We start from the raw sequence: 11,334 nt of genomic DNA, 5'->3' as shown, positions 1-11,334 counted from the left end.
CTACATCATGTCTTTTATTCTTCCTTGTTTAGTACAAGTTTTATCTGAATGAATATAGCTTTGCAAGTTATCAATGATCATGAGAAGACCATTATGATTGAGTATGCAAGTTGTGCCTTATAAACTCTAACATGAGAGCGCTGCTCAATAAGATAAATATAATCTGTTAGTTGTTCTCTGACCAAGAACGAAGTTTGCCATCACCAATTATGATTTCTTATGCACCTTTACTTGTGATTACCTTATACTTGTTTCAATATGAGTTATAAGAGATTGTTTACTATAATGTCTTGTGTGAATGAATATGATGCTTCTTGTCCGTATTTTATTTATCGACTCTTCACTCCATAAACATGTGGTCATGTCTATCGAGTTCAGTTTCGCTTGGGGACAAGCGAAGTCTAAGCTTGGGGGGAGTTGATACGTCCAATTTGCATCACTATTTTATATCATAATTTGCTGTTATTCATTGATATATTTCATATTGGGACACAATACTTATGTTATTTCATCTATTTTGCATGTTTCATCATTATTGGGAGATCAAGCACCGGAGCCAGGATTCTGCTGGAAAAAGCACCGTCAGAATGGAATATTTCGGAAGATCAACTCTGGAAGGAAATTATACCAAAAATCCTATTTTTCAAGATGACGAAGGAAGCCAGAAGGAGGAGCCAGGAGGAGCCAGGGTGGGCCCACACCCTAGGGCGGCGCGACCCAGGCCCTGGCCGCGCCGCCATGTGGTGTGGAGGGCCCACGGCCCCTTTCGCCTCCTTTTCTTCGCCAAACCCTTCGTCCCGAAGACCTAAGCCAGAAGGGGTACCTCGCGAAGAGTTACAGCCGCCTCTGCGGGGCGGAGAACACCAGAGGGAAAAGAGCTCTCCGGCGGGCAGGAATCCGCCGGGGAAATTCCCTCCGGGAGGGGGAAATCGACGCCATCGTCACCGTCATCGAGCTGGACATCATCGCCATCACCATCATCATCATCTTCACCATCATCACCGCCGTCATCACCGCTGGACACCGTCATCGCCGTAGCAATTTGGGTTTGATCTTGATTGTTTGATAGGGGAAACTCTCCCGGTATCGATTTCTACTTGTTGTTGATGCTATTGAGTGAAACCATTGAACCAAGTTTATGTTCAGATTGTTATTCATCATCATATCACCTCTGATCATGTTCCATATGATGTCTCGTGAGTAGTTCGTTTAGTTCTTGAGGACATGGGTGAAGTCTAAATGCTAGTAGTGAACTATGGATGAGTAATATTCAATGGTGTGATATTTAAGTTGTGGTGTTATTCTTCTAGTGGTGTCATGTGAACGTCGACTACATGACACTTCACCATTTATGGGCCTAGGGGAATGCATCTTGTACTCGTTTGCCAATTGCGGGGTTGCCGGAGTGACAGAAACCTAAACCCCCGTTGGTATATCGATGCAGGAGGGATCGCAGGATCTCAGAGTTTAAGGCTGTGGTTAGATTTATTCTTAATTACTTTCTTGTAGTTGCGGATGCTTGCAAGGGGTATAATCACAAGTATGTATTAGTCCTAGGAAGGGCGGTACATTAGCATAGGTTCACCCACACAACACTTATCATAACAATGAAGATTATTTAGCCGTATGTAGTGAAAGCACTAGACTAAAATCCCGTGTGTCCTCGAGAACGTTTGGTCATTATAAGTAAACAAACCGGCTTGTCCTTTGTGCTAAAAAGGATTGGGCCACTCGCTGCAATTATTACTCTCGCACTTTACATACTCGTACTTTATTCAACTGTTACATCAAACCCCCCTGAATACTTATCTGTGAGCATTTACAGTGAATCCTTCATCGAAACTGCTTGTCAACACCTTCTGCTCCTCGTTGGGATCGACATTCTTACTTATCGAAGATACTACGATACACCCCCTATACTTGTGGGTCATCAGCCCCATAATATGATTGTACTCCTTCTTAGCCGCATTTTCCTTATTTTTTTCGATATTTGAATGAACTGCTCCGATTTCTTTTGCTTCACAAATTCTGGCCAATCATGTTTCAGTTTCTCATATTGTCCTTTGAAATCCGGAGTCTTGTTCTGCTTGACAAAGTCATGGGCTAGATTTTGCTTGAATTTCCGGAATGCGTCGGACATCTTATGAAGAGCGAACTGTTTGACTAGCCTCCTCCTCTCCTTGTTTTCCTCAATCTTGTTACCCTCGTCATCGAATTTGTTGTATTCCGGAGGTAGAACGAAATGTTCCATAAGCTTCTTGAAGCAATCTTTTTTTGTTCTCTTATCGACAAAAGTGAAACCAAGACGTGCCTTCTTTGGCTCATTCCACTCCTGGACGGCGATCGAGACATTGTCTCTAAAAACGGCTCCGCATTGGCTGATAAACTTGGTGGCGTTCTTGCGGGGCTCCAGCGGCCTGCCGGTTGCACTGTCGACAACCTCGAAGGTACATGTTTCTCCTTGTTTCATCGTCTTTGTTGCGCCAAGCTTTGACGATGTACTCGATTGTTTCGACGATCCGGCCGAGGGCTAAAATAAGAAAGAGAGTCGCGCGCGTTAGTACACACATATTTATTCAAATCAGTTAGTTTGTATCACCAGAGGCTCAATGTATATATATACCTCGGCGCTGGAGGTGGTTGCTACTTCCAATTGAAGATCGTCGTTTATCGACGTTTCTTCGGCATCATCTTGCTGACGGCCTTCATCTTGACCGTCAAGGTTCAGATAAGAAGAGATATCATCTTCTTCTTGTCCGGTCGGCACATATAGAATATCGCCGTTTATGATGCCGAACATATGGTCTTCAGCGTCCGGATCATAGCTGGCCATAATCGGGTCAGCTCTATCGTCCGCCATATGTCAGTCCTGAAAACATGTAGTCAAAACAAATTAATTGTGTATATGCCAGCATTATCACATCTCTTCTACATATAAAGAGAGAGGGCGACGAGGGAGACGAGAGGGGGGACGCAGTGACCGCGTGACCGAGAGACCGGTGGCGATGGCGAAAGGCAGGAGGTGGCGAAAGGGCGGTGGCGGTGCCGAGGACACATAACCCTCGCCGCCCCCTCTCGATCCCAAAAAAACACCACGCATATACGGAGGGGGCGACGAGCGCTGCCGGCCCCCTCCGTATATGCGCGGTGGTTAAGTCAAATTTTAGTTAAGTCAAAAAATTTAAGACAAATTTTTTAAGTCAAATTTTGAGTTCTTTTAAAAGTGAAAAAATACAAATAATATGTTAAGTTATTTTGAGTTCTTTTAAAAGTGAAAAAATACAAATAATATGTTAAGTTATTTTGAGTTCTTTTAAAATTGAAAAAATACAAAAGGGAAAATTTAGTTCATTTTTTGACAAACTTTTGTTAAGTTATTTTTGTTAAATTTTGTTAAGTTATTTGTTGTTAATTTAAAATTTTGTTATATATGTTAAAGTTTTTGTGAAATCGGCAATTTGGTTAAGTTACTGTTTTTGTGAAGTTCAATTTTTTTGTTAAGTTATAATTAAAGTTTTTATAAAGTTAATTATTACAAAGTTTTAATTTTTTTTGTTAAGTATAGTTAAAATTAAAAATAACAAACAAAACATAAAAAAAAAGAAAAAATATCCTGCGGCGCCCCCTCTCTCGATCTCTTCCTCTCCCTCGCGCGCGGTGTGGCCGGCGGCCAGCCGCGCGCCTCCTTCTCTATCTGTGTGATGCGCGCTCGCGCGAGGCCGGGGGCCGGCCGGGGCAGACAGGCGGGAGGGCCGGCGGCGATGAATGTTCATGAAGAACAGCGCGCGGCGGCGCGTGATGAACATCACGAAGAACGGCGGCGCGCGGCGAGGACACACTCGCGGCGGCAATGCGCGGCAATGGTGCATGCGGCGGCTGGGGAAGAGATCGAAGCGCGCGCGCGGTGCGAGCCCGCCGGAGGAGAGACCTGCGAGGGCGACGAGGGACGGCGTTGATGCGACGGAGAGGGACGGCGAGGGACGGCGGCGGGCAGCGAGGGCAGCCTGACGGTGCTAGTCGTCGTCTTCGGCGGAGCGCGGCAGAGACAGTCGATCGGCGCGGGGAGATGAAGTGTGAAGCGCCACGCGCCGCGCGAGTTTAAATAGGGTAGGGCCTTTGGTCGCGGTTGGGGTCACCAACCGCGACTAAAGGGTATTTTCGTTGGGTTTTTCGTTTCCCGCGGAAAAATACCCTTTAGTCGCGGTTGGTGACCCCAACCGCGACCAAAGGCTATTTTTCAAATTAGTTTTCATTTCAAAATCTGAAAAATACATATAATATATCAATAAATTCAGAAAATTAAAACTAATTCATTTAAAAATCTTAAAAATACAAATAATATATCAAAAAATTCAGAAAAATAAAACTAATTCATTTCTAAATGTTAAAAATACAAATAATATATGAAAAAATTCAGGAAAATAAAACTAATTCATTTAAAAATCTTAAAAATACAAATAATATATCAAAAAATTCAGAAAATAGAACTAATTCAATTCAAAATCTTAAAAATACAAATAGTATATCAAAAAATTAAGAAAAGTAAAACTAATTCAATTCAAAATGTTAAAAATACAAATAATATATCAAAAAAATCAGAAAAAAAATAAAACTAATTCAATTCAAAATGTTAAAAATACAAATAGTATATCAAAAAATTAAGAAAAGTAAAACTAATTCAATTCAAAATGTTAAAAATACAAATAAGTTCTCCCGGCCACCAGTTCTTCCCGGCCACCTCTGTCTTCCCATAAGTTCTCCCCGGCCTGTCTTCCCGCCTCTTTCTTCCCGCCTCTTTCTTCCTGCCACTTTCTTCCCGCCACTTTCTTCCCGCCTCTTTCTTCCCGCCACTTTCTTCCCGCCTCTTTCTTCCCGCCACTTTCTTCCCGCCTCCTGTCTTCCCGCTCCCATTTTTCCCGCCATTTGTCACTACATATATGTAGCCCGGCTTGGCCAGCATTATCACATCTCTACAATCTCTCATCACTCTCTCATGGCTTCCACCGCACCCACTCTAACCTACCAGCAGGTGGAGGAGCTTTGCGCCTCGAACTACCCTTGCCCACCGGGCTACCGCGTCCCCGCCGGCTGGAGCTTAAGCGCCGGCGGCGTGCCGGTCCCTCCCGTCCCTCCCGTCCCTCAGGGTACTGCGCGCCGGGCGGCCATCATGAACCACCACTACCTCGACCTCACGCCAGAGCAGCGGATGAATCCCCGCTGGCATCCTGATAACCAGCATACTTGGGACGCCTTCTTCATCAATCGGCGTGAGAGGGCGCTCGCTAGGTATGAGGAGGACGGTCTGCCTCCTGGGAACTTCCACGAGGCCGGCCGTCGGCTATGGTGGTACGGCCGGACTCTGCAGAGCGTCATGGACTACATCACGGCCGGCGATATCCCCCGCCTGCGCTACCCTCAGTTCGACCCACGAGCGCCGCCCGACGACAGCGACGACAGCAGCGACGACGACGGCGGCAACTTAGAAGGCGACGACTACCAGTACAACGACGGCGGCTATGAAGACTACGAGTATGCATATTATACGCCTAGGCAAGAGTATGACTAAATCACTCCAAATTTCATGTATCATCAGTGGTATCTCAAATCATTCGAAAATGGACACCAAACACATCACGGGTACTATAATTCACATGATCCATTCAACAAAGTTTGGTACAATAAATTATTACACATCATTTCTTCCCTTGTGTCCCTGCTTGCTTACGATTGTGCCGTATCCATGGAGCATCCTCATCATTTAACTTAATGCTTGGGTCGGTGTTCACTTTGAAGGGCAGAATTTCAGCAAACATATTATAATCTTCTGACATGTCTGTCTTGTCCTCCACTCCCACGATGTTTCTTTTCCCTGAAAGAACAATGTGGCGCTTTGGATCATCGCATGATGTACTGATCGTTTTCTTATCTTTCCGTTTCCTCGGTTTGCTACTCATGTCCTTCACATAGAAAACCTGAGCGACATCTTTCGCTAGGACGAATGGTTCGTCAAGGTAACCAAGATTGTTGAAATCCACCATTGTCATTCCGTATTGTTGGTCCACCTTTACCCCACCTCCTGTTAGCTTGAACCATTTGCACCGGAACAAAGGGACCTTAAAGGAGGGTCCATAGTCAAGTTCCCATATCTCCTCTATGTAACCATAATATGTGACCTTTTGCCCATTCTCGGTTGCTGCATCAAAGCGGACACCACTGTTTTGGTTGGTGCTCTTTTTATCTTGGGCGATCGTGTAAAATGTATTCTCATTTATCTCGTACCCTTGGAAAGTCGTTATAGTCGAAGATGGTGTCTTGGCCAACATGTACAGCTGATCTACAACATGATCGTCATTCATTAAATGTTTTCTCAACCAACTACCGAAAGTCTCCATGTGGGCCTTCCTAATCCAGGATTCAGGCTTCCCAGGGTTTTCCGAGTGTAAAATATTCTTGTGTTTCTCAAAGTACGGAGCCACCAAGCTGGAATTGGTCAGAACTGTGTGGTGTGCTTCAGTCAGAGAATGGCCGTCCATACATATCGTTGATTTCCTTCCGATCGTGCCTTTTCCACTTAGTCTCCCCTCTTGCCGCGATCGAGGAAGACCAATCGGCTTAAGGTCAGGAACAAAGTCAACACAAAACTCAATTACCTCCTCATTTCCATAGCCCTTGGCGATGCTTCCTTCTGGCCTAGCACGGTTACGAACATATTTCTTTAATATTCCCATGAACCTCTCGAAGGGGAACATATTGTGTAGAAATACAGGACCGAGAATGGAAATCTCTTCGACTAGGTGAACCAGGAGGTGCGTCATAATATTGAAGAAGGATGGCGGGAACACCAACTCGAAACTGACAAGACATTGGATCACATCGTTCTGTAACCGTGGTAGAACTTCTGGATTGATTACCTTCTGAGAGATTGCATTGAGGAATGCACATAGATTCACAATGGCTACTCGAACATTTTCGGCGAGAGCCCTCAAAGCAATCGGAAGCAATTGCGTCATAATCACGTGGCGATCGTGAAACTTCAGGTTTTGGAACTTTTTCTCCGCCATGTTTATTATTCCCTTTATATTGGACGAGAATCCAGACGGGACCTTCATACTGCTCAGGCATTCAAAAAGATGACCTTCTCTTCTTTGGTCAGAGCGTAGCTGGCACGACCTTGAAACCATTCCGGATGCCGGTCATCAGGGTCTTTCAAACGTTGCTGGTCCTGCCGTGCTTCCTTTGTATCATTTGTCTTCTCATACACGCCCAAGAAGCTTAGGAGGTTCACGCAAATATTATTCGTAACGTGCATCACGTCGATTGCAGAGCGGACTTCTAGGACTTTCCAATATTCTAGCTCCCAGAATATAGATTTCTTCTTCCACATGGCTGCGTGCCCGTCAGCTTCCTTCGGAACTGATTGTCCGCCAGGACCCTTTCCAAAGATGACTTTCAAATCCTTGACCATATCAGATACCTCAGCACCAGTGCGTTCCGCAGGCTTCGGCCGGTGATCTGCCTTGCCGTTGTAATGCTTGCCTTTCTTTCTTACTGGATGAATTTTCGGAAGAAATCGACGATGCCCAAGGTACACGTTCTTCTTACAATTTGGCAAATGTACACTTTCAGTCTCATGTAAGCAGTGCGTGCATGCATTGTATCCCTTATTTGACAGTCCCGAAAGGTTACTAAGAGCAGGCCAATCGTTGATGGTTACGAAAAGCAACGCTCGTAGGTCAAATTCCTCTTCTTTGTGCTCATCCCACACACGGACACCAGGTCTGCCCCACAGCTGTAAAAGTTCATCAACTAATGGCCTTAGGAACACATCGATGTCGTTGCCGGGTTGCTTCGGACCTTGGAAGAGCACTGGCATCATAATGAACTTCCGCTTCATGCACAACCAAGGAGGAAGGTTGTAGATGCATAGAGTCACGGGCCAGGTGCTATGGCTGGAGCTCTGCTCGCCAAAAGGATTCATGCCATCTGTACTTAGACCAAATCTTATGTTCCTTGCGTCAGCTGCAAAATCTTTGAACTATCTATCGATCTTTCTCCATTGCGTTCCATCTGCGGGGTGTCTCAACTCCCCGTCCGACTTACGGTCCTCTTTGTGCCATCGCAACAACTTGGCATGATCTTTGTTCCTGAACAGACGTTTCAACCGTGGTATTATAGGAGCATACCACATCACCTTGGCGGGAACCCTCTTCCTGGGTTTCTCGCCCTCAACATCGTCACCAGGGTCATCGCCTCTGATCTTATAACGCAATGCAGTGCATACCGGGCATTCATTCAAATTCTCGTATTCACCGCGGTAGAGGATGCAGTCGTTGATGCATGCATGTATCTTCAGAACCTCTAAACCTAGAGGGCAGACAACCTTCTTTGCTTCGTACGTACTGGCGGGCAACTCGTTATTCTTTGGAAACATATTCTTCAACATTTTCAGCAAGTTTTCAAATGCCGAGTCAGCTACACCTGCATGTGCCTTCCATTTCAGCAAATCCAGTGTGCAGCCCAGCTTTTTCAGACCATCATCGCATCCGGGGTACAGCGCCTTTCTGTGATCCTCTAACATGCGAACCAAATTCTCCCTCTCCTTTTCAGTTTCGCAGCGTCTCCGTGCATCAGCAATGGTCCGACCAAGATCATCAACGGGCTCATCACGTGCCTCTTCTTCACCTTCCCCTTCACCTTCCCCTTCATGAAAGTATCACCGAAATGAGCAAGATAGCTTTCATCGATGAAATCATCCCCTTCTTCATCTTCTTCCATTATAACCCCTCTTTCTCCATGCTTGGTCCAACAATTATAGCTTGGCATGAAACCGTGCCGAAGCAGGTGCATGTGAACATCTCTTGAGAAAGAGTAACCCTTCTGATTCTTACAGTTAACACATGGACAGATAACAAAACCCCCCTGCTTGTTCGCATTAGCCACTACGAGGAAATCTTTCAAACCCGTAGTGAACTCGTCGGAGAGTCGGTTACCGTACATCCATTGCCGATTCATCTGCATAATTATAATATAAAATATATAATTAACCATCATGCATTTGTTAAACTAACTAGCTACAAACAATAGAAATTAAACAATGAACTACACACATGCATATTTTATCAATGACACACATGCATGAAAGGTTCAAGTTGCTAACCGCGATCGAGGAGGAAAAAATAAATGAGGAAGCTCAAGTGTGGCTCCAACACTTCATATCATGTTTGTTTCATGCTCTTGAGGCATTTTATCAAACACCTTGTGTGCATAAAAGGAACCAAAAGCAAACCTACACCCCCTTGTGAAGCTTGTGAAGAGAAGTGGCACCAAATGGCTAAGTGCTGTGAGCTGAGGCCCTTTTATAGGGATGGGCCTTTAGTCCCGGTTGGCCTGGCCAACCGCGACTAAAGGCCTTCGGGCCAGGCCTGAGGACCTTTAGTCGCGGTTGGCCTGGCCAACCGCGACTAAAGCCCCTCCCGTCCACCAGCTGGCCAGCGAGCGCGCTGGGCCCAGCTCTTTAGTCGCGGTTCGCCACCCGAACCGCGACTAAAGACCCCATTAGTCGCGGTTCCTATATTTTGGCGACTAATGGGGCTGGACGGAAGGCCATTTTTCTACCAGTGGTGGATCCCTTGGAATAGATAGTCAGGCCACTTAGTACTTGATTTACACTACATAAGCATGTGTTGAGCTAGCTGGCCACCAGTTTGAGGTCGCAGATAGGTGGTTTATACGCTCAGTAAATGGTCGATCTTGATGTCTGACACTGCTACGTTCCTTGGCTAAGGAGGTTTGGTCCAAACTCAGCGCCTCTTATTTTGTGATGTGGGATTGATCTTCTTATCTAGTCGATCTTCGTTAGGAAAACTTTGGACTTGCACTCTCCAAGCCCCATTTCAGTTGAAAAAGAAACATACCGTCTTTGCCTGCTACGCTCTGTGGCATATTTGGAAACGGGGAAGCAGGAGGACTTTTAGCAAGACATGGTCTCGGTCTCGTGGTTGAAGTAAGAAATTTTATGTTTTTTTTTCGTTTCTTGCAAGTTTCTCTATAAGCTTGTTTCAGCTGTTTGTACAGTTTTCCTCTTAATGAAAAAAATCAGAGCTCCTCCCATTAGCTGTGGAATGGTCCGGGATAAACAAAGAAGGAAAAGGGGGATCGAGAGGGTTACTCTATGAAATTTAACATGCCTCCTTCAGACTAGTTGTGGACATGCTTCATGCACTTCGAAATCATAGTATTGCATGTTAATACCAAGAAATTAGTCCATAAAGTAGCAACGATATCATGAATTATTTTCAATCATTTAATCTACCACAAAAAACTCTTGTTTTATTTTCACGCCATGTGGATGTACCGCCCTGTGTTGGTGGAAAGAAAATGAGCTAAATAGGTGAGAGACTATGTCAGTACTATGGTTTAGGGACGGAGCAGTGGGTGGTAATTTCGTGTATCATGCTAAAATCTCTTTTTAAAATTGCTCAAATTTCATCTCAAGGTTCTGCAGTATTAATATGAAGTGCATCAGGCTGAGCCTGACTATAGCAATCTCATTTTAAAATTGCTCAAAGTATTGAAATGCAGAGAAAGTATGATTTTCAGATATATTGACACATGAAATAGAATGGCAAAGATTTGATACAATGGTCAATGCACTTTAACTAGCCACTAGGTCGACACTCGATCAAACTGGATTAGCGGCAACAAGGTAAAGTGTCCATTGGTCATTGCCACGATACGGTGGTAAGCGGCGACTTCTTACTCATGGTACCACAGCTGAAATAGGTCTCATTTTCAAATTCGGTAACCATGTTCAAGGCCACTGTCAGGGGTGTACACAACCGGTTTGGAGCCAAACTGTACAAACCGACGATTAGGGCGGTAGTTCATTTTCCTTCAACCACCATGCTGCTCAAGTTAGTAAAAGAATTAGAACTACGGGTTTCACAGGTTCAGATGAAACCGGTAATGAACACCCCCTAGCCGCTGCTGCTATATCTTGCCAACTTGCTGGGGACCAAGCAACCAGCACTGGTCAGTTTATCTATCTCCCTGAAGGCTCTGCACAGTACTTCCTTTACGACTTTGGAGCCTGCTGATAGAGTTCTCCTATCTGCACACATCATCGCGTCGCAAACTAGATTACTGAACCTCGAAGTCGCAGAATTCGAGTGGTGGTTCTCATCTTCCAGATTGCTCCCAACAAACATTGGCCTTGTCTTTGCCTTTTCGTCCATCGCTTCGTGATGAATGCCGCCAGAATCATGTCGGCGTCGGCCAAGATGAATACTCCCAGCAAATGTCTGCATAATATTGCCGAGAAAGCAAAACCTGCAG

This window comes from Lolium perenne, chromosome 7, assembly GCF_019359855.2.
Source record: "Lolium perenne isolate Kyuss_39 chromosome 7, Kyuss_2.0, whole genome shotgun sequence".
Lineage (NCBI taxonomy): Eukaryota > Viridiplantae > Streptophyta > Magnoliopsida > Poales > Poaceae > Lolium > Lolium perenne.
The sequence above is the reverse complement of the archived record's forward strand: the minus strand, read 5'-3'. Positions refer to the sequence as shown.